Source organism: Lissotriton helveticus, chromosome 12 (assembly GCF_964261635.1).
Source record: "Lissotriton helveticus chromosome 12, aLisHel1.1, whole genome shotgun sequence".
NCBI lineage: Eukaryota > Metazoa > Chordata > Amphibia > Caudata > Salamandridae > Lissotriton > Lissotriton helveticus.
The window spans coordinates 646,785,732-646,808,922 of record NC_136073.1 but is presented as its reverse complement, the minus strand read 5'-3'; the positions used below and the strand labels follow the sequence as shown (position 1 = coordinate 646,808,922).

The window sequence follows — 23,191 nt, the reverse complement described above, 5'->3', positions numbered from 1 at the left end:
CATAGCTCTGATAAGTAGTGCTTCAATTTTAGGAGCTTAGAGCCCCGGCACCCCTTCTTGAGTATCTTTCTTTTCCTCTACACTAACGGAAAAGCTTCCAGGGATGGTGCATTTGTCCGCAAGTTAAGTGACGGCTCTGGTCACAAAAGCCTTGTAAATGATGGTACAGGTTTTGAGAATGGTGCGGGGTGGCAAGGGGAGCCAATGGACGTCTATCAAGAAGTGGGTGATGTGATCATATTTCTTCTCCCCCTGGATGAGATGGCTGTGGTTTGTAGGATGCCCTTATGGAGTGTCAGTATAGAGTATGAAAGGGCTTGGAGCAGGGCATTACCACCACACAGATGCAAGAGCACAAGGGCCTGAACAGCAATTCTGAAATTACTTTATGGAAAAAACTTTTCATTTTCTTCAAAAGAGACAGCTGCTACCAATGGTCTCTTTTTTTGACAATGTGCTTCTTGAGGGTGAGGTTATGGTCGAACATGAATGGAAGTGACATGGCATTCAGTGAGAGTTGGGGTTTGAAGCCTTAAATGTTCATATCATTGAGCCTATTCCCTTCTAGTTGTCCTTGGCAAATAACAGGAATTCTGCTTTGTTTAGGTTAAGCTTCAGGTAAGTGCTGGAAATCCAGGTCTGGATGAGGTGCAGGCGGCGTATGAGGTGTTAGATTTCTGAAGCAGAGGAGACTTTCAGCCAGAGTTGAACATCGCCAGCCTATTGTGACTCTTGATGCCGTAGATCCACTAAGGGTTCTAAGTAGAGGCTGAGGATGACAGAGTATGGAACCCTGGGTGGAGGCAGATGTGATAGGAGACTTTTGGGAGGTGCCCAATGTTAACAAACTGGTGCTGATTGGAAAGGTAAGAGAAGAACCTGGGTGCTTGATGAGACGCATTCTTGCTGCTTTCGCTGTTTGGATAGTCTTTTTTTCTTCTTCAATGAATAAGAGGTTAATGGAATTGCACTTGTATTTGGAGTGTGGGATAAACGGGCCAGGCAAGGGGTTGCTGCAGTGATTGGCTGCCTTCCAAAGTGTTCTGCTTCTGCAGATGACATCGATGATGGAGTTGGTGTGGCACTTTGGTTTGGCTGATGTGATGATCTCTCTCGGTTTTGTGCAGAGGAATTGCAATATCATCAGGTTATCGAGATTGCTGTTTTGCTTTCATTGTCATTTCGGTCTACAGATGCAGAGCTTATTATCCGTGAGGTCTTTAGAGTACTAGGATGATTAAGGTTTTGACTTGCACTGATGTACTGGAGCGTTTATGTTACCATAGTTTAAAGTCATTCAGAAGGGTGTTGGCATCTGATGTGGAGTTGACAGTGTGAGAGAGGAGTTAATGCATTGTTATGCTGCTGCAGCTCAGGGCACTCTAACAGATAGATTTTTAGAGTTTAAATTAACTTTTTTATTTGAGGATATTATGGATGAAATTGAACCACCACAAGCATGTGCACTTTATTTACAATTCAGATATGGAACCTTACCGTTGAATTACTTTAGAAGTGAATGGACCCAGGCTACTGTAACCGTGACGTGCCCGCATGCTCCCTTTGTCCGTAATTATTAGACAACAAAAGTTTTTTTATCCATGTTATGTACAGACTAGGAAAAAGTGGCTAATACCTGTATGTAGGCTTCTATCATTTAAGCAATCAGTAGAGGCGCTTCGAATACTTAGATCAGATTCTACACAGTGGCTAGTATTTGCCATATCACGGTACTTGCTATACATCCGGCGCATTAGGTCTAGGTTGCTACTGGCAAGGTAAAGCCTGGTACATCATAGGCTAAGGCATAATATGCAAACATTATTACGAAGCTGTTGACAATACTTGTTTTTATGTTAATGGTCAAATGTTGTTGACCTTTCTAATTATTTTAAATTGATTACTCATTTTATGTCAGGGTCTTTTATTCATTACTGTATAATGTAATTTATTAAGATTGTTGATAAATGATGTGAATGATCTCCATTTGATCAAATAAAGAACTACTTCTACTACTAAATTGTCAATGAAGAAGTCTTTGAAGAATCTCAAGGTTTGGTCCTCTCTTTTGGGGTGATCTCGGTTTGTTGTAAGATGCTGAGTAGGGCGATAAGGATGGCAAGGTAGTCAGTCAAGTTCAGGAGTATGGGTGGTTTCCATTGGATTGCTGATGATGTTGAAAAGGTTAGGTTGTGGCCATAGGAGTGTTTTTGCTGGGGGACACGCTGTACCACATTGAGTCAGTCCATGAGGCTGAGGAGTGTGCATGATGTTTTAATTTAACTTCTGTTGCCTAGGAGGTTGAAGTCGCCCAAGAAGGTGGTGTGGGAATTTTGGATGGATGAGCTGACGAGGAAACCATGGAAATTATCAACTACGTCCTTATTCTGAAGGGAGGCCTGTTGATTAGCTGGAAGGTGGGGGTCTCAGCTACAGACAGTGGGAGGTGGCATTTCAGTAGCACTGTGGAGTTGAGTGTCACTTGCTTGAGTATGGTGCAGAAGGACTTGCGGATGATTGCAAGACGTCTTAATTTCTTAAGTGCGTAGTCCACACAATAGATGCTGTTACCAGTGGGAAGAAGGGTGTCTAGGATGTGGGTGTGTGAGGATGTGGGTGGGGTGAACTGTAGTGAAGATAGGGCCTTGATTGCACACATTGCTATGTTAGCATAAGCTTATTAGAAGTTAAACTCCATGTTGCCACTTTGCAGCTTTTGCACACAACACTACATGTAACTGTTGTTGTAAGTAAAACTGCTTGATTTTCCCTCGCATGAGAACGGCTTGTTTTTAACATCTCTAGACTTACATCGCGACCTTAGTCTGTACACTGCGTACAGAAGCCTTCAAGGTCAACAATGTATGCTGTTATTCAGGTTGATCGGCCCACACAGTAGACACAACATGAACACAGCTGCAGCTAACTGAAATTCTAGTGCCTTTAATATTGCACTGCATGCATGATTTGGGCACGTGGAGAAAATCCTTTTCCAGAGAGAGAGCTGTGCTGATCCTGATGTGATTCACTTCTGATGACCTTGGAGGTATGGGGTCCCCCATTCAAGCCTAAGAGACCTTCTATTATTATAAAACCTAGTTCCTAGCAGGGGAGGGTGGTTCACAAGGCGCTATAGAACCTGTTTCCACTATCATTGTAATATGATTTCTACCTTTGTGTTTTATGGAATTGTAACAATGCTAATCATATTATTTTTAATCATATGCCTGCTTATGTTAGCAAAAATACTGCATCTTAGAGCACCTCGTTAAAATAAACATTTTAATCTTTACTGTGTCTCTGATTACTCACGTTGTGGACTGGTATGAGAATAAAAACGAAAGAGTGTTCTTGATTCCCACCATTCCTGAGAGTACCCTAAGTCGCATGTTCTGGGTTGTCTAATCATTGGTAGCTTCGCTGTAGGACGGCGAGCTAATGAGACACTGATGCTAGTCAGTTAGGGGTTCTGAGTACTGAGGTGAGTTTTTTGGGGCACCACAATTCACTGAGGTCCAGGGTCTCTGTGCACAGTTCTGAGTATAAGCAGAATCCCCGCAACAGAACCATGTTTCAGTGTGCAGCAGTGAGCAGCGAATGCTAAACGATAAACGGGAAAAACGAGGAGAGAGAAGCGGTGGCTCCAGCGTTCCAGCGGCGTCCCTGTGGGGGACAGGGGAATTTGGAATTAACCGCAAGCTGACTGAGCCAACTGAGAGGGGAGTGCCGAGCCCCCGAGCTGCCGAGCTGCTGACCTGGTGAGCCCCTGCATGCCGCACATCACACATCGCTCACCTGCCGCCCGCACACCTGCCGCCCACTTGCCAAAGGTTTACGGCTGCCACATCTTTAAGGGGGCACCGGGGGTGCAGCGAGCCTGGGACCCGAGCCTGGGACCCGGACGGAACTTGGACGGAAGCAGGAGGAGCTGTCAGTGAGAGCAGGGAGCAGTTGGGCAGGAGCTGCGGTCAGTGAACCAGTGAACCAGCGGCCCGCCCCATCTCCCCTGGCCACCACGGGAGTACGGAGGCAGCGGTGGTTGCACCAGAGGCCAGAGCCTGTTAAAGAGCACGAGTTGCAGAGCCCCAGCAAGCAGTCCAGCACAGCTTAATGCAAGCAAGGAAAGGCACGGAGCCACACAAACTGACACACAAAACTGACAACGAGCAAGTTTCGGAAAAATATTTGGTGAGTAGTTGATGCCGGGGGTGTTGCGAGGGGCTTTGACTCGGACCAGGTTGCGCCCCCTCCACCTCCACTTCTCTGACTCCGTAGCTTGTCTTTCAAGCAAGGTCAGACCAAACTACACCAATTACCCTTGCATATAGCCTGACTGACTTAACGTTGGATTCATTGGAATATTGCTGCTTAGAGGAAAAAAAAAAGGGGGGCTAAACTCAATTTCATCTTTCAATTTTCCTCTTTCATACCTCAATTAAAATGTTTAAACCTCAGCTGTCCAGCCATGGAAGGGCATCTGCTTATAACAATTTGTCATGAGATCAGGAACAATCAGAGATGGGGAAAAAAAAAAAGACAAAAAGTCTAATGCAAGTTCAAAGAAGGAGCTGATGCTGAATGAACTCACACAGCCAGTTAAGGCGGATATTAGTACTTCACTCAAATTTAAACCAGAAATCACATCCGGAGCAACTCCAGAGGGGACAAATGCAGGACGGGGGCAAGCTGATGATGACGGTGACGGTGACAGGCCGCAGGTGCCGGGAGTTTCAACCTCTGTCACGTCCGTTACATCAGTAACCCCCGGTTCGGCAAGTGTGAAGCGAATCACCCACAGCAGTAGCAAAAGTGGCACAGAGTCAGCCCCCCATGTCGCCCAAGACAGAGGCAAGAAAGGAACTCCATCAGCCACGCCAGTACTATCAAGGCACCACTCATGCCCTAATAGCAGCAGATTGTCATTGATCACAGATTTCCTAAGCGTGGCAACTAAAACAATTAAGGGAAATAAGGAAACCAAAACCCATAACGACCCCAATACTTCAATAGATCTTATAGGCTCAAATCACAAAAACCCAATCCCTATAATAAAATCATAGAAGTTCAAAACTTAACGGAAACAAACGTCTTCCGAGATACAAACGATAAAAGCAGCAAATCCTCAACTGAAGAACTTGGGGAGAAACGACCAGATATTCGATGCACATTAGATTTTGAAGCTCAAGGCACGCAATTCCAAACTTCCACAGCGCTCCAAGAAAGTGGACAAAGCCACAATGCAAAGATAACGGAGGCACTAATCCATAATAATCCTTTCTTGTCAGAGACACAACTGCTGCAGAAGCTTCAACAGTCATTAACTGGTCCCAGTATTAACAATGAGACCATTCCAATAAAACAGACGAGCCCAAACATCTCTAGTGCTCACGGAAATAGACATAAGCAGCAGGAGGCCCAATCTGCAAAAGAGCAGGTTTGCGCAGAAATGCACACAAACAAGCAGAACCAATTCTCCTTGCCATCTCGGTTATTGGAAATACACCATCCAAATAGTCATGAGCTCATGACCTTTAATCAGCATGATGGCAAGTATCTTAAGGACAAGAACCTTGATAATTCTTTGACGATGCCACTGTCACAAAGAAGGGCTCGATCAAGGGAGTTCTCAGGCGGACCGGATTTTTCATCTCCAGATGTCCACCGCCTTCAGGATCAGAGAACAAGCTCTCCACCATCAACAGTATGGACACACCTGCTAGACACTTTGGATACCATTGGTAAAGCTATGACTTACCATGCAGATAAATTAGATACCCAAGTGGATCTCCTAAACACGCTTGCTATTCAGGGGGTAGAACAAAAGCTGCAAAAGTTTAATGAAATGATCACAAGGGTGCAGGCAGACAGAGAAACAACCTTTCAATCGTATCACTGCCATTGCGCCCAAATAATAGACCAATTAGCTACAGTTCCAACCATAATGACCAAATTATTGGGGGTTATTAGGGCTACCCCTTCAAAAACCAATTCATCAACAGAGAGATCAAAAGAAACACAGAGGGAAGAGGATCAGGCCCGCCTGAGCCCTTGCACGGAGGAAAATGTGGGAGTCGTAGAGATTAACGCAGCCCAAACACAGGGTATTACCAACACACCACAGCAATCAAACACTACGGACAAGAGACACTCCTTGGCAGCTCCACAAGCGGATAACAGTCACGAGCGAAAGGCAAACCAAGCAAACAGCATGGCACCTCTAAGCAAGCGAGAGAGAAAACGCCTGAGAAAGGCCAGAAAGGGAAAACACATAAGACAGGCCCAAAACGTAAACTACACGACGCTAGAGCCAGAAGCGACACAATACGCAGCTAATGCTACAAACATAACCATAGAGAACGCAAGCCCAGTGGCTCATCCGATCGCATCAACTCAAAAGCCCATCACCTTGAAAAATCTCAGTCAATCAACAACGGAAAATTGCCAGATTTCAAAAGTCTACAGCATATTTAAGCCTTTAGAGAAGGAAAAGAAACGGCTCTCAACAACTCAGGCCACACAACCTATAAGAACATTACCCCCACCAGGGCCTAGTACGATGGAATCTACCGCAACCAGCATAAAACGAGTCAACCTGCCTAAGGAGGGGGAAAATGAGGAGGAGGGGAGTAACCTTGAACAAATAAACAGATACCATCTGGGAAGTCGCCTGACATCACCGGCAAATGACATGGATACGCATCCACTAAGAAATACACGTAACGTACAGCAATTTTGTGGAACGTCCTCGAAGCGTATTGCAGAGGTGAAACAAAGTGAAATGAGCACAGATTGCAAACAAAGGCCGACAATAACATTAAGTTGGAATTTATCCCCCACTATGTCTCGAGGGGAACTCAAGATATCCTCAACAGAGGCGTACTATTAAAATGATTTAAGGCACTCTCTTCACTGAGTCATATAGACACCTGTAAATTGGAAAGTATAGAATTCAGAAACAATTCAGACTCAACGGGCCATGAAATCACTAGAGTAACTTTTTCCGATATTTCCATTTCTGAGCAGATTTGGCAGCAACAAGACGCCTTTGCCAAATGGGGCATAGAGATAAAAAAGCTCGCTCCGCCCCGTTACCCAACACCGTTACAATTACCACACCTACAGAAGGGTATGCTGAGAGGCGCAAAAGGTCCGGATCAACCTAGCCCAAGCAATGACATAGTTCAAACCGGTAGGAAAATGACCATCACCATCGCTCACCCCGCAGCAGACAATCCCCCGGGACACGGGCAGAGGAATCAAACTGGAACCAGTTACGGTACGGCATGAATAAACCTATCCAAAGCACCAAAGCCAGCTAATTACTGTAGCATCTGCTCTTGGAATGCGAATGGCCTAAGTGCAAAATTAGAAGACCCAGACTTCTTGGAATTCATAACTCAACATGACCTACTCATCCTCCAGGAGACTTGGCAGACAAATCCAACATCAATCGTGGGATATAAAGAGTATCTCAACCCAGCAAAGAGGGATTCCAAATATGGCAGAGCAAAAGGAGGTCTTTCCATCTTTGTTTCGACCAACCTTTCTTGGGAAGTCTCCGTAGTAGATCTCGACACGACCTGGATGTCATGTATCAAATTAGTGGCTACATCGTCTTTTAGTATCATCATATTAAATATTTACATCCATCCCTCATTCAAACAAAAGATGTCAAGGATAGAGAAACTAACAGAAACAATAGCCACCCTTAAACTTGTGCATCCACATGTTAACATCATCTTGTCCGGAGACTTCAACATGAACCTTTTAAATGTCAGGAAAGGAAAATCAACAGGCTACACACAACGAAGTAACACACACGTGATAGATGTGCACTCCTGCTGAAAAAACTTTCATTGTGCGCGCTCAACGGTCAAGCTCCGCTAGAAGGCTCCCCAGCATACACCAGGGTTACTCAAAAATCAGGCTCAATCCTAGACTACACATTTACAGATCAGGACATTCTTCCATATATTGCAAACTATTTAATAAAAGAGAGCTGAAAGTGATCATTAGCCCCAAACTTTCACCCTGCTTATAAGCATGGCAAATCCCAAAACAGACAATGCAATGTCTCTACCAACGCGATGTTACAATCTAAAACGACTCACTTGGAACAAGGGGAAAATAGATGATATCATGGCTACATGCATTACTCTTCTCGAGAATTTCAAAACTGAACCATTGTGTCTAAAGGCTTGGGCATCCTTCACTAACGACCTAAACAACGAATTCTCAAGAAAAGGTGATGGACGCAAAAGTAGAAGACCAGTAGGGGCAGCTTGGTTCACGAATAGCCTAAGGAAACAAAAAAGACTACTAAACAAATATTTAAGACAACTCCGACTCCGAGGCCCAGATCCCGATCGCGACATCTTTGCCCTAATCTCAAAAACAAGAAAAGGGCTAAAAAGAGACATCAAGGTGGCCAAGAATGATTATAGTGAAAAACTCTGGGCGAAACCTCTCTACGCCAGTAAGCAGAGAGACTCTAAGCTGTTCTGGGAAGTTATCAACCAGTTAACAAATGGCAAGAACCGGCACTTTAACTCAGACATAACGGAATATACCTGGAGAGACCATATTGATCAGACATATAACGCTACCCCACTCTTGGGTGCTATAAAGCAGGAAGTTCCCACATCAGAAACCACGTATAAAACACAAAAGTCAGAATCTTCAGACCCTCCATTACAGATTACACAAGACCAGGTTCTTAAAATTATAAAAAAATTAAGATCTGAGGGAGCACCAAGTCCTATTGGCCTGCCAAATGCACTATTCCAGCACGACCCTCCATTTTGGACTGGCATTCTAACTCCATTGTTTACGTACGCATTAACAACTGGCTCGATCCCCGACTCTTGGCGAGGAAGTATTTTAAATCCTATATACAAAACGGGTTCACGTGCAGACCCTGCGAACTACAGATTGATTGCACTGATCGATGTGGAGGCCAAGATATATGCTGCAAATCTCTTGGCAGATCTAGAGGATTGGGTCAAACGCATAAACCTGATACCGAACACCCAAACTGGATTTCGGGCCGGAATGGGCACCCTTACCAATATTTCTGCTGTGACATTACTAGCTAATCAAGCCTACGCAAAATCTCGAACCTTGTACGCATGCTTTATCGACCTTAAAGCAGCGTTCGACAAGGTTCCGAGAAAGAAGTTGTGGGCCAAAATGAAAACCTGGGGGGCACCACCCAAACTTTTGGAGGCAATAATCAATCTTTACTCAAATACGTGGGTGCAGATAAGGAAAGGAGATGGCCGCACCATAACAAACAAGATCCCAACATCAAACGGTCTAAAACAGGGGTGTGTGTTGGCCCCCTGTTTATTCAACATCTACACAGCTGATCTTGAGAAGTGCCTCCAACAAGTGCAAATCGACCGACCAAAATTAGACAAAACACCGATCAGGAGCCTTCAATACGCAGATGATATTGTGCTCCTAGCACAAACACCAATAGGCCTGCAGCGTTCAATGACACAACTAGGATCTTATATCACCTCAGCTCAATTAATAATAAACCTTAAGAAAACAAAGGTATTATGCTTTAGCAGTCACCACAAAAAAGGGTTAAAAGGAAAATTCACCTGGAAACTGGAGGAAAAACCAACATCCCAGGTGGACTCATACAAATACCTTGGGTTCCAACTTGACCACTCACTTAAATACAAGCTACATTTGGACCAAGGGAATACCAAAGCAAAACAACTCCTGTATGCTTTCAAAATTTTACAGAAGAAGCTAAAAGGTTGCCCAACAGGCCAGTTGCTTAAGATAATCGCAGCCAAATTTTTACCCTCAATATCATATGGGTCGGAAATTATGAATACCAAAGAAGCAGCCGCCTTAAATCTAGCCCAATCGAGTTTTTTCAAGCGCCTCTTTTTAATTCCTCGACACATTTCTCAGGCACAAGTTCGATTGGAATACGGGCTGAAAAATCAGAAACCAGCAAGACAAGGGGCGATGGTAAAATATTATTGGCGGATGAGGCAAGCGGAAGATGACACTTTAGCCCACTGCTGTTGGGAAGAAATCGAAAATCAGGCGAGGCAAAAAAACTCCATTGCAACAGTCCTAAAAGAATCACTCGCTGATTTGCATCTTGAAGAGGCATGAAATACAACAAGGTCATACTCCGGGTTCAAAAATATGGTGAACAGCGCAATAAAGCGAACCTCGCTACGAACGGATAAAACTACCTTTGCTAAGAAAAATCACGCATGGGCAGTGATTCAATCATGCCAGTTTTTGAAACCCCAACCGTACTTGTCCGAACACTTCTCGCATCACAAAAAGCACTATTTGACGCTGTTGCGGTTGGGTTCGTTACCCATAAAGGATTTAACCCCGAAATGGAAGTCACTCCCTTTCTGTACAGGTATCAAATACTGCTCTTTTCATATCGAACCGCAATGAACTTTTTACATTGCTTTCGTTTTAACTGTTGCAGTGACCAAAGCTTACGAAAGGACATTGGTTTTACTCGTCTATATTTCATAGATTTTAACCTTAGCTAATTATTATGTAATATGTGTTTTTCTCATCCTTTTACGATTTTTAACGAAATCAAATAAAAGTAATACTTACAGTGAAGAAGAGGGTGTCAAGGTTGTGTGGGTGATGTTATCTGCGATGTCTGGTGCATGAGTACTGCAGTGGAACTGTTAATAAACATGAGCTGCAATGTGTATTTTGGAGTTTGAGGGTGTGTGGTAGTAAATAGGATATGTATGAGGTTGAGTCTGTTGTGTTCTGACACTGGTTTACAAGTGGGTGTAATTGTGGAGACTGGCAGTATGGCGTGCTTGGAGAGACACACAGCCTTGAAAGTTTTGGTGGAATTGGGGTTTTATGTATAACACAAGATTGACATTCTGGAAAAGTGTCAATAGCTTTCAATAGTTCATGGTTACCAGACATTTTACAGGCAATGGCACAGAATACTTCCTAATTAAGGGGCACGCCTATTTAGGATAAAGGGTCACTCATCCATGAGGTGGCATTCTTCATCAATGGGACCTACTCCTCGTCAGCTGAGGGGGGGCAATACCTTACTGAAATGCTTTCAGAGAACTTTTATCCTGAGTTCAAGAAGCCGGTATGGCCTAATGAACTGCCCCCATGTGTGAAATGTCTCTTTTCATCCAGAGGATTAATGGTAATTAGATATGGGCCAAAAGACTTCAATTTTGGTTCAAATTAACAATGGCAATCTTTGTTGTGAAATGTATTAATCAGGGCTGTATTCTATGGTAAGATTAAAAACAATAATGGATTCCCTGGGCATTATTATTCACAGAATCCTAAACAGCCAAAAGTTTCTCTTCTCTACTGGTCCCTTCGGAGTATCAACAATCAACAGGCCTTACAACACTGTACTACACACAAAAAAGCGGGGGAAGTGGGGAACTCACATGAAAATCTGTTGTAAATAAAGCCTGGTAAATGACACCATATATCTGCATGTTAGTTTGTAAATACATCAAATACCTATATGGAATTTACCAGATCAATGTCAACATAAGGACCCAATATATAGTTCCACACAAGAAAATCTACATATATGAAAACAAAAGTATGTCCGTTTGTCCTTTATGCATTACTACACCATTCATCCGATTGGCATGAAACTTTGGGAAGTTGTTGAGTGCACTCCCGCGAAGGTTTCTGGCTAAAAAAATAAAATAAAATAAAAAAAATAAAAAAATTGTTAAAAGTTGTTGAGTACACTCCCGCAAAGGTTTCTGGCAAAAGAAAATTATAAAAAAATTGTTAAATATCGGCCACCCAGGGCCCTCATAATCTTTCCAATACTGAACGTTTACACTTTCCGGGGCGACTCGCTTTTTCAATGATCATCAACAAAGCACAAGGACATTCGCTGCAAGTGTGTGGACTAGATTTGGAGAATCCGTGCTTCTCACATGGACAACTGTATGTGGCCAGCTCACGCGTCTGAAAACCTTCTGATTTATTCTTCTACGCACCAGACGGAAAAAGAAAAAATATTGTGTATCCACAAGCACTCGAATAAAAAAACAGAATTAAAACAACACTTTGAAATGTTTTCCATATTAAAATGAATAAGTTTCAATAAAAATGACACAATAAATTGAATGTTATCATAACAAGTTTCCTTAAATTTCCTTTCTTCTGAGATCGCAGCAACGCGCGACGGGTAAGCTAGTACTATATACAACACAATGTGACATATTATATACTGACGATGCAGTCCTAATGGCCCACACACCACTAGGACTCCAAAGAGTGGTATTCAGCTTTGCAAAGTTTATGACAGAACGGGGTCTTGCTATTAATTCAACCAAAACATTTATTATGAATTGTGGAGCTGGATGTATTAAGACCAGATCAATTTTTATTGAGGGAAACCGGATAGAAAATATTAAGATAGTTTCTTATTTAGGAATTTTATTTGATCGTACGGGGTCATGGGTGCTGAAAATACGTTTTTGAGATTTTTATTGATGGTCCCCAATGGCACCTCTTCTTTCATATGCCACACAGAACTAGGTTTGCCATATTTGGAAGATATCTTAAAAATTCAGCCGGTTCTGTTGTGGCATAGGATATGGACAACAGAGGAGACAAAGTTTAATCGTGAGATCTTATCAGATTGTGCGGTCCTAGAGGGAGTGGCGAATATCAGATGGCTGTCCTATGTTAAAATGTTTTTATACAATTTAGGCCATCGGTAATTTTATGATGATCCGCCCACTATGGCAAGGCACTCTAGGAAAGATCTTAAGAACAAATGCTTGCGCTATCTGAGTGAACTAAATGCTGAATCGAGTAAGGTTACGGTACAGGCACAACCTTACATTAACAACTTTTAAAATGCAGCCACACCTATGCCTTATAACTAATGACTATGATACATTCGTATTGATGCGCTTTCGCATCGGGACTCTGTATAGATCCTTAGGTTTCCCAATTATTAATGACTGGTCAAAACAGCTATGCAAATCCCCATGTGACGACATTTCTGATCAGTCCACCATACATGTTTTACTTTTCTGTAAATTTTATTCCGTACAGAGAAAAAGGTGGATTGTTCCAGTTTTAAAAACTCTGGGTATGAGGTTGTGTCGCCCAGCTTTTGTGGCTCTACAACAATTAGATACAGTATTTGTTGTAGCTTCTGTTTCCGCTTAAAAAAAATGTTTTTAGATATAGGAAAACTATTGTAATGTGAAATTACGACAATGAAATCTATGCTGTGTATGAAGAAAGGTGTTAATTGGTATAAATGAACAAGTTACTTACCTTCGGTAACGATATATCTGTAAGAAACAGTAGTTAGTATTAGATTCCTTACCTTAGAATATCCCCAGGCGTCAGTCTGGATCCGGAAACTTTTGCGTAGCAGTACCCCTGCGCGTCGGTAGGCGTCGTCTGCAGGTGTCCCCTGCGGCTCCGCGTCCGTTGTCGGCGTCGTGCGCCGTGATGACATCGCTGGAGTATATAGACGCCGCCTCCGCTCGCTGACGTCAGTTCTTTGTACACAGCTTTTCCGCGCCAGAACACGCAGAGCCATGTGAGAACCAACACTGGTGCCATTTGAAACTAGGGCCCTGAAAGGGATGTCCTTAACCCTAGGTATCAGTTCGCAGAACGGGGAGGATGGGTGGGGCGGTAAGGAATCTAATACTAACTACTGTTTCTTACAGATATATCGTTACCGAAGGTAAGTAACTTGTTCATCTAAAAGAAACAGGTTAGTATTAGATTCCTTACCTTAGAATAGATACCCCAGCAATACCAACCCCGGTGCTGGGTCTGCGAACCAATACAATCCTACACCAGAAAGTCCTGGGGGACCGAACGGCCAAAGAAGCCATCCCTCCGGACTTGACTGTCCAGGCAGTAGTGCCTCGCAAAGGTGTGCAGCGAGGCCCACGTAGCCGCCTGGCAAATGTCCTGCAAAGGGACTCCCCGGCCCAGGGCAGTAGTAGCCGCCGTGGCCCGAGTGGAATGGGCCCTCAGCCCAACCGGAGGCTCCTTCCGAGCCAAAGAGTAGCACGCTTTGATGCACAGAACGACCCACCGAGAGATGGTCCGTTTATGTACCGCCCTTCCCTTCTTCGCACCCACGTAGCCAACAAACAGTTGGTCATCCACCCGGAACTGGCGTGTGCGATCCATATAAAATGAAAGCGCACGTTTTGGGTCCAGACGATGGAGCCGCTCTTCATCCTTTGAAGGATGCGGAGGTGGGAAGAAGGAGGGTAAGGTGATGGACTGCCCGATGTGAAAAGCAGAGACTACTTTGGGCAGGAAAGAAGGTCTAGTTCTCAGAACCACCTTGTCTGGATGAATTGACAGGAAAGGAGGTTTGACAGAAAGAGCCTGGAGCTCACTCACCCTCCTGGCAGAGGTGATGGCAACCAGGAAGGCCGTCTTTAAAGTCAGGAGACGGAGAGGACAGGAATGAAGCGGCTCAAAGGGAGCGCACATCAAGAAAGTCAGAACCAGGTTCAAGTCCCACTGAGGCATCACGAACGGAACAGGTGGATACATGTGCGTGATGCCCTTCAAGAATCGTGTTACAATAGGGGACCTGAACAAAGAAGGTTGATCAGGCAGCCGTAGAAAGGCCGAAAGGGCAGAAAGGTAGCCCTTGATAGTGCCCAGAGCAGAGCCCTGCTGGGCAAGAGAGAGAAGAAAGAGGAGAACCTCGGAAAGAGGGGCAGAAAGAGGGTCCACAGCCTTTGCTGTGCACCATGCCACAAATCTGTTCCACCGGCAGGCGTATACCGACTTTGTGGAGGGACGCCTGGCTGCCAGAATCACATCACAAACCTCAGGAGGCAAGTCAAATGGCCTCAACTGTCGCCGCTCAATCTCCACGCATGGAGGTGGAGACTGGACAGGTTCGGGTGGAGGACCGTCCCCTGCTGCTGCGACAGAAGGTCCTCCTGAAGGGGCAGGCGGATCGAGGGACCGACTGACATGCTGAGTAGCTCGGGATACCAGTACCTTCGAGCCCAGTCCGGAGCCACAAGGATAACTTGGGCCCGGTCGCGCCTGATCTTCTTCAGCACTCTGGGCAGAAGTGGTATAGGCAGAAAGGCATACAATAGACCGCAACTCCACTCGCGCCGAAAGGCGTCGCCGAGCGAGTGCCGTCTTGGAAACTCCAACGCGCAGAACTGATGACATTGCGCGTTCTCTTCTGTGGCGAATAGATCTAACCAAGGCTCTCCCCATTGCGGAAAGAGGCCTTTCGCCACGTCCGAGTTCAGACGCCATTCGTGATCCACCGAGCACTGACGGCTGAGTTCGTCCGCCCTGGCGTTCAGAGAACCTGCCAGGTATTGAACCGTCAGAGTCACACCCTGACGTTCCAGCCATTGCCAGAGACGCAGAGCCTCCTGGCAAAGGGTCCACGACCCCACTCCGCCCTGCTTGTTGCAGTACCACATGGCGGTGGTGTTGTCCGTGAACACCTGCACTACACTCCCGTTGACAAAGGGGAGGAATGCCTTCAGTGCTAGGCGAATCGCCCGCAGCTCCAACATGTTGATATGGAGTCGGGACTCCGCCGGAGACCAGATGCCTCTGATCTCCGCCTCTCCCAAGTGGCCTCCCCAGCCCTGGAGGGACGCGTCCGTCACAACTACGTGCTCCGGTTGGGGAAGGGAGAGGGATCTGCCTCTGACCCAATCGCGGTCCGTAAGCCACCACTGCAACTGTCTCGCAGTGCCCTCCGAAATCAGGACATGGTCGGATAGGTTGCCTTGATGCTGGGCCCACTGAAACTTCAGGTCCCACTGCAGAGCCCGCATCCGCCACCGGACGTGATGCACCAGAAGGATGCAGGAAGCCATCAGCCCCAGCAGCCGCAGCGTCAACCTGACCGAAACCCGGGATAACGGCTGAAAGATTGGAATCAGAGCCTGAATATCCCGGACCCGCCGTTCCGGAGGATAAACCCGAAACTGCGCCGAGTCGAGAACCGCTCCGATGAAAAGGAGCTTTTGAGAGGGACACAGGTGTGATTTCGGCACATTGATGGAAAACCCCAGCTCGTGCAGGAGGTCTGCCGTCATCTGAAGGTGGTGGACGACTGTCTGGGGCGAGCCCGCCTTCAACAACCAGTCGTCGAGGTAGGGGAAGACTGAAACCCCTAACCGGCGCAGATGAGCTGCGACCACCGCCATCACTTTCGTGAACACCCGTGGGGCGCTGGTAAGGCCGAATGGGAGCACGATAAACTGAAAGTGCTCGTGGCCTACCGTGAACCGCAGGTAACGTCGGTGGGCCGGCAGGACGGGGATGTGAAAATACGCGTCCTGCAAGTCCAACGCCACCATCCAGTCTTGTGGGTCCAGAGCAGCCAAGACCTGAGCCAAAGTCAACATCTTGAACTTCTCCTTCCGGAGGAAGCCGTTGACGTTCCGTAGGTCCAAGATAGGACGTAGGCCCCCCTTGTCCTTCTTGGGTACCAGAAAGTAGCGGGAATAGCAACCACACCCTACTTCTGGCCAAGGAACGCGCTCGATGGCCCCCTTGGCCAAGAGGGCCGTAACTTCCTCCTGCAGAAGTGTCAAGTGGTCACCCGACACACGGTGGTTCTGCGGTGGCATGGCTGGAGGAGTGCTCTCGAAGGGGAGGGAGTAGCCCCTTCGGACGAGCTGCAGCACCCACCTGTCCGATGTGACGGTGCGCCAGCGGGAGTGGTGATGGCGAACCCTGCCACCCACTGGCGTCACATGGGCCTGAAAGCTCGGACTAGGAGGATTTGGAGGCTGATGCTGCGGGGGGAGGTGTGGCCTGACCTCGCCGCTGTCCCCGACCGCCTCCACGGCGGAATCCACGGCCGCCACCGCGTTGAGAAGTGTTCTGCGGTGCGTGGCTGGCAGCACGTGTGGGACCGCCCCTTCCGTGGCCATGAAAGGAGCGAAACGAACCAGTTTGCTGGCGCTGGGTCGAGAGACCCAAGGACTTGGCCGTGACCCTGGAGTCCTTGAAGCGCTCCAGCGCGTGGTCCGCTTTGTCGCCAAACAGGCGACTGCCATCGAACGGCATGTCCATCAAAGTATTTTGGACATCCGGCGAAAAGTTGGCGGATCTCAGCCAGGCGTGGCGACGAATCGCCACCGTCGTGGACATCGCTCTGCCTAGCGAGTCGGTCGTATCGAGACCACACCTGATGGAATATCGTGCTGCGTCTCGGCCTTCAATCATAGCCTGACCGAGCTTTGCCCGTACCTCCTGCGGGCATTGTGGCAGACACTCCGCGACCGTATCCCACAGAGAGTGGGTGTAGCGGCCCAAGAGGCATGCGGTGTCGCAAGACCGCAGTCCCAGACTCAGGGACGAGAAGACCTTCTTCCCATACTGGTCGTACCTCTTAGATTCCCGGTCGGGCGGGGCCGACGGGAATGCGGTGTGGGAAGTCGAGGCCTGGATCACCAGACTCTCAGGGGTGGGATGGGTGGACAGGAACTTGGGGTCATCCGGACACGGACGGTGGCGTCTGGCCACGTTCCTATCAACAGGCGAACCTGAAGCGGGCCTGGACCACGTGCCCAAAAGAACGTCTGTCAAGGCTTCGTTGAACGGCAGCAGAGGCTCCTGTGGGCATGACTGCGGTTTGAAGACCTCAGTGAGGATGTTAGGCCTCACGACCGCGACGGGGAGCTCAAGGCGCAAGGCCTTGGCAGCCCTCATCAACACCACTGAATAAGCAGCCCAAGCCTCCGAGGCCACAGTAGGAGGCGAGACAAAACCAGGGTTAGGAGAATCGTCCAGACCACTGGCATCACCCAAGTCACCTGTCCAGTCCACGTCGTACTGACACTCGCGTGACAGAGGGTCCTCAGACCCCTCCCAACCCTCTCCATAATCTGCATCCTCACCATATTCTGAGTCAATGATGTAGACCGGCTCCTCGGGGTCAATGGGCCCCATCGGCGCCGGACTGCGTCCGACTCCGCGTCCGGAGTAGGAGAGGGAATGGGGGTGGCGCCGCCCGGAGCCGGCGCCGGAGCCCCGACTCCGGCCGGAGCCGGCGTCGGAGTCCCGGCGCCGCGCGGAGGCGGCACCATGGGTTGCCCTGACGGAATCGGCGCTGGAGAGGCCGGTGGACCAGCCGGCGTCGACCCTGAAGGGCCCAGCGGCACCGGGGCCGGAGCCGCCGGCGGCGTCGGGGCCGGAGCACCCGACGGCGTCGGGGCAGGAGCACCCGAACCGCTCGGGCCCCCGGACGGGACCACCGGGCCCGCAGGCGCCGTAGGCCCCGGCGGAGGAGACAGCGCCCTCATGGCCATGAGGAACTCCTCTATCTCCTCGCGCGACGCGCCTTGCCCAGGGACCGTCGGGTATGGAGCAGGCAGCGCCGGCGACCCACGCGGAGCCGTGGGGGTGGGGCCACCCGAACCCCCGGCCGCATCGCGCGAGCGTCGGGGGGAGTCGGGGGTACGATGACGATGCCCCGACTTCTTGTGCCTCTTACCTGAGGAACCAGAGGAATGGTGACGACTTCCGGAGCGCTCGTGGTGGCTCCGTGACCGCTCCCTCGACCGCTCCCTCGACCTCCGGCCGGACCGGGACCGCTCCTGACGCGGGGCCGACACCCGGAGCTCGAGTAGCTTGCGGGACCGCTCCCGTCTAGCCTTACTCGTCAAGGCCCGGCAGTCGACGCAGGACTCCACGTCGTGGTCCGCGCCCAGGCACCGGAGGCAGAGTCGGTGGTGGTCCGTGACCGACATCGTGCGGTCACACCCGTCACAATTCCTAAACCCGGGCATCCTATCGGCACCTTAGAGTTAGAAAGAATCCAAAAACTTTGGTCAAAAGACCGGAGTACTGCTCTTCGGATCTGCGCTAACTGGCGCGGAAAAAAGAAGAACTGACGTCACCGCGCGGAGGCGGCGTCTATATACTCCAGCGACGTCATCACGGCGCACGACGCCGACGACGGACGCGGAGCCGCAGGGGACGCCTGCAGACGACGCCTACCGACGCGCAGGGGTACTGCTACGCAAAAGTTTCCGGATCCAGACTGACGCCTGGGGATATTCTAAGGTAAGGAATCTAATACTAACCTGTTTCTTTCAGATACTGATATCTGCCCTGTATATTTTAATTATGTTTTTTATTGTGTGCTTTTATGGTTATTTATATGTAACCGAATAAAGTTTTTATTGATTGAACTAGGCATGTGCCGGTCCGTCCGCGAACTATGATATTCTTTTAAAGCGATGTTGGGAAGCGACTAGCAGAAAATTCCAGAAGCCAGCAAGAGTCAATAATGAGGAGCATCAGCTTGAGCTTCTCAAACTGTCGAGTCACATGAAAAGGTCCAGTTCATGGGCGCCATCTTCTATTTGTAAGCTAAACGTACAAAAACATACTGAATTTCACAAAAGAGGATTGGATTTTAACACCTTTAAAACATATCTTTACACCACTGAAAACAGGGTGAACAGAAAGGAGTATCAGATAATGAAAATAATGTGGTCTCTTTAATTGCTAGCTTGATGCGGCAGCACCAAGAGAAAAAATGAAGGACGGGGAGAGGACTGACAATGAGTCAAATAGCTTAAGCAGGCTTCATGTACAAGATATGATTCATTATATAGGTGTATGGTATCTCACAATCTGGTACATATTTCTAGAATTATTTTTTTTAATGATGTGATCAAATAGAAAAGGTTGACCTGAGCCAGTAATTTGACACGACTGCTAAGTGACCACAATAGACTGGAGAACTTTCACTGATTCAAACAGCTCCAATGAATTGACGGATGAACTGTCCAAGCAGTAGTGCTGCGTGAACGTGAGGAATAACGCCCACTTAAAAGCTTAGTAGATGTCCAGGAGTAGTAGTGGCCATGGCCTTGGCGGAATGCGCCAGTAAGTTCTCAGGAGGTTGCTTCTTAGCTAGGGCATAGCCGGTCTTGATGCAAAGTACATGCAGTGAGAGAAGGTTCTCTTCTGTACAGCCCTGTCTTTTTCAGCTCCTGTGCATCTGATAGAGCTGAACATCTACACTGTGGTCTTTGGTACGATCAACGTAAAAAGGCAGTGCTATTTTCAGATTTAGATGGTGGTGCCCCGCCTCTTCCTTAGAAGCATGAGGTGGAGCAAAACAATTCAGCAGCATGATTTTTTTGGGCGATGTAGAATGGAGTCACTACCATCGGTAGGAAGGAGTCGCGCAAGTCCAAACAACCAGTAGGTCTGGATAGAAGCTGGTGTATGGAGGGTTAACTGAAAGAGCTTGAAGCTCACTAACCCCTTCTAGCCAATTTAATTGCCTCTAAGAAGACCATTTTAAAAGTTAAAGGTTTCAGATCACAGCTACATAGGGACTCGACTGGGGAGCCCATAAGAAATGTCAGGATCAAATTAGGATGCCACTGGGGCATGATGAAAGGGGTATGAAGGAAAAAATGTCACAGGCCCTTAATGAAATATGTCATGACAGGAGACTTAAACAGTGAGGGCAGATCCTGCAACTGAAAGGAGCTGAGATAGCTGTGAGAAAGTGCCATCTTTCTTGCATTGGTATGCCCCCACTTGTTGCTGTGCTGAACTGCTGATGTGCTTTGACTGAGTGTGCCCTGGGCTCCTGCCAACCAGGTGTCCAGGACCTATGTTCCTTCCCTAAAGCTGTGTTGAAACAAAACCCAATTGGCAACTCTGGCCACCTATCAGCCCCTAGTAAATGGTACCCTTGGTACCCAGGGCATGGTGACCAGAGAAGACCCTAAGGGCTGCAGCACTTATTGTGCCACCCTTAGGGGCCCTCTATCCTGACACCCACACACTGCCTTTGCAGGCTGAGTGTCTAAGTACAGAACAAAACAGAAAGTCGATATAGCACACATCCCTGTGTGCCATGCCCACAACCCCACTGCTCTGGCATACATAAGTCACCCCTCTAGCTGGGTGCCCTATGCCAGTGGTGTGGGCACAGGTGCATGAGCCCTGTGCCCCTACAGTACCCAGGGCCATTCCTGGGCACTGTAAGTGCAGTGCTGCCATTTAAGAGTATATGGTGCTGGAAGGTCGTCATTATGAACTCCACAGCACCATGATGGCTTCACTGAAGACTGAGAAGTTTGATATCAAACTGCTCAGCACATTAAACCCACACTGATGCCAGTGTGAGGTTTAATGTAAAATGCACCAGAGGGCATTTTAGAGATGCCCCCTGAAACCTAACCTACAATCCACGTCTGGACTGAGAGGCTGCAACGGAGCAGACGTTGCTGGACCCGTGGGTGGAGAGCCCCACCCGCTCTCCTGGGCCTGCAACAATGCACATCCTGGGTGAGGTGCTAGGTCTCCTCCCCCAGGATGGGCAGGGGGAAGCTCTGTGAGCTTCTCCAGACCAACTGCTGTACCCAGCAACTGGCCCCCACCAGTTCTGACCCCCACTCTGGCAGGAAGACTGGCGGGAAACCTACGTCAGGAAGGGGGGTGTGCCAGCCTGTGCCAACCCAATCCCTCAGGTGGGAGAGGCGAGGTGAAGCACGACCCCGGGCTCCGGCCATCTTGAAGATGGGGAGCCCTGCCAAATCACAGCTAGATTCCTGCCCCCTTCCCACAGGAGAGGAGCAGACTAGGGGGTGTACCCACCCCAGGACAGGGACCTATTGGACCCTGCCCTTGCCCTATCTGTAAAGCCCCATAATTCAGTATTTAGTGGCTCCCTGAACCTTCCTTTCTCAGATTCCGTTTTGAAAAACAAGAAGAACAACAAGAAGAAGGACGACCTGCCATGCAGCTGCTAACAAAAGGACGACGACAACTGACTTGGCCCCAGCCCTACCGACCTGCTGATCCTTGAACCTGCTCCTGCGTAACCCCGGCGTCTTCTTCGGGCAGCAACCTCGAGACTGGGACTCCCATGAGCAGAGGCTCTGCTCCAACAGCAACACCCCTGGTGCCAGCCAGGTACCGCGAATCCAGCCCACTCTGCACCCTCCGAGCCCAGCCCGTGCCCAACTGAACCAAGATCACGAGGACATCCCCCCGGCGACTGGGACCCGAAGTCTAGTGCCCAAAGACCATCCTCGACGAACCAGACGACGCCTGCATTGGGCCCCCAACTGCTCAAAAACACCCTGCACCCAGCCGCCCAAGTGCCGCTGGAAGTGTAACTACTACTCTACTCTACTCCACTGTACCTTACTTTGGTCCAGTATATATAGAGGCACTTTCTCACAATGGCAGAAAGATAACCTTCAACAACACATAAGGCAATGCCTTGCGGGGCTAACAACAGCACCTCCGACAAAGAGACAGAAAGTGGATCAACACCACAAATTTGTCCCAACAGCAGAAATGTAGAGGTTTTTTTAGGGATACCTGGCTGCCAAGATAACATCACAAATCTCAGAAGGAAGTTTCAAAGGCATTCAATTGTCACCACTCAATCTCCACATGTGAAGGTGGAGTATGCGCAGGTTCGGGTGCAGGAGCCTGTTTTGCTGCTGCGATGTAAGGTCTACAAGAAACAACAGTGATCAGAGGACAGAATTTTATGCTCATGTGTTTAGGATACACTCCTTGCCTAATCCTGAGACACTAAGATGACTTTTACCTGGTTGATCCTGATCTTCTTGAGAACCCATGGCAGGAGCAGTATCGGTGAAAAGTCAATCAGGAGTCCCTGGTTACGGTCTAAGCAAAAAGTGTCTCAGAGAGAGACCCACTTTGGAAACACAACACACAAGCGCTGATTTTGCGCGTTCTCTGCAGTGGTGAATAGATTGTGCCAAGATACTCCCCATTCTTGTTAGAGACCCTGCTCCACACCTCCAGAAGTAGAGACCAATCGTGATCCGCAAGGCGTCACTGAGGAGTTTGAGTGCCTTGGCATTTAGAGATCCTGCCAGGTGCTGCACAACTGGGAAAATGTCCTGGCGCTCCAGCCAAGACCAGAGGCACGTAGCCTCATGGCACAGAGTCCATGACCAAACTCCGCCCTGTTTGTTGCAATACCACATGGCAGTGGTGTAGCCTGTGAACACCTGAACCAGCCTTCCCTTGATGGATGGGAGGAAGGATTTCAAAGCCAAGCGGACAGCCCTCAACCCAGATGGTTGATATGGAGCTGAGATTCTGCCAGAGTCCTTTGAGCTACATCTCTCCCAGGTGGCTGCCCCAACCCAGAAGTGATGCATCGGTC

At 48.3% G+C, this 23,191-nt stretch overlaps 1 protein-coding gene across 1 annotated transcript in view; it reads right to left on the bottom strand.

Annotated features, from left to right (window-relative positions):
* Window positions 1-23,191, bottom strand: part of WDR59 (WD repeat domain 59) — an 885,758-nt gene that overhangs the window by 342,152 nt on the left and 520,415 nt on the right. The window lies entirely within an intron of this gene.